A 1,279-nucleotide genomic window follows, 5' to 3' on the forward strand; every position below is an offset into this window, starting at 1 on the left:
TGGTCAATTGAAAAGAAGGAAATATCCCAGATTCTGCTTTAAATGCATGTTCTACAAATTGTTCATTTTGTTTCCTTTTTCATTTACAGTGCGACTTGATCTACAGAGCCAGATATGGGACTCTTTTCACCCAGACGGTCGTTGTTGCATTCAAGTAATGTTCTAGTCTATGCTAAGCTCTTTTTTAATTTACCAATCACTCTGGGAAAGTATTTTGTTACACAAAAATAGAACAATTAACTTTTATACCACAATTAACATTTCTGTAATATTTACTTATTTTAATAAAATGTTTATTTAGTAATATGTTTATTGTAATATTGATTAAATATATTAAATATGTCATTATTTATCTATTTTATACAAAAACTAACATTTTCTGTAGTATTTATTTATGATTTGTGGTGACAGTGTTTTAACCAATGCTACACATGAATGACTGGCCACTGTTCACTCACCAATTGTTGTCTTTGCAGACCTGTCGTCAACACTGGATTCTGTTCCGGTATGGGAACAGTCACAGAGGCTGAGGTTGAACTGGTGTTCAATGGAACCTCCAACGAACCTTTCCCTGAGGGTAGTGACATTGCAGATATACTGAAGTCAATATTCAACCTTTATTTGGATCCAAACTCCATCACTGTTATAAGTAAGTAAACACAATCAAAGGGTGCACCAAAAGTCTCCTTTTGACAAGAACTGAACAGTTTTGGCCCCAAAGAAGTTACACTCAGTCCTATCTACGGGATATAGGGGCAACATTAGAGATATTTTATTGTCCCAGATGCATATTCCATAAGTCCGAAAGGTCATGGTGAAGTGATTACATTTATCTGTGACATTGAAGTGGGGGACAAATGGCCTGGGATGACTGAATCATTGCTAAATTATTGAAATATCCAAAAACAAAAACAAAAACAAAAATACAAAGCAAACCCAATCACTATATGCTCCAAAATTATCCATTGACATGTAATGTACTGCTGTGGCCCCTTTGAAGTTAAATCACGCTGCGGAATATGTAAAACAATTGAAACAGCACACATTATCATGTAGCCCACCAAAATCGTTGTAATTCCATACATTGTATTCGAGGTATATACCCTAATTTCTGACATTTTGGATTCACAGCGACCCCAAGCACAGCCACAGATCTGTTCACAAACACAACAGCTTATCCTGTTGCAAAATCAACAACAAGAGGAACCACAACCACTACTTCCATCTCAGTCGGTAAGGGATATGTTGTGCAATCTGTTATAAGAGAATAGTACTTTAA

The sequence above is a fragment of the Oncorhynchus tshawytscha genome, linkage group LG13, assembly GCF_018296145.1.
Source record: "Oncorhynchus tshawytscha isolate Ot180627B linkage group LG13, Otsh_v2.0, whole genome shotgun sequence".
Taxonomy (NCBI): domain Eukaryota; kingdom Metazoa; phylum Chordata; class Actinopteri; order Salmoniformes; family Salmonidae; genus Oncorhynchus; species Oncorhynchus tshawytscha.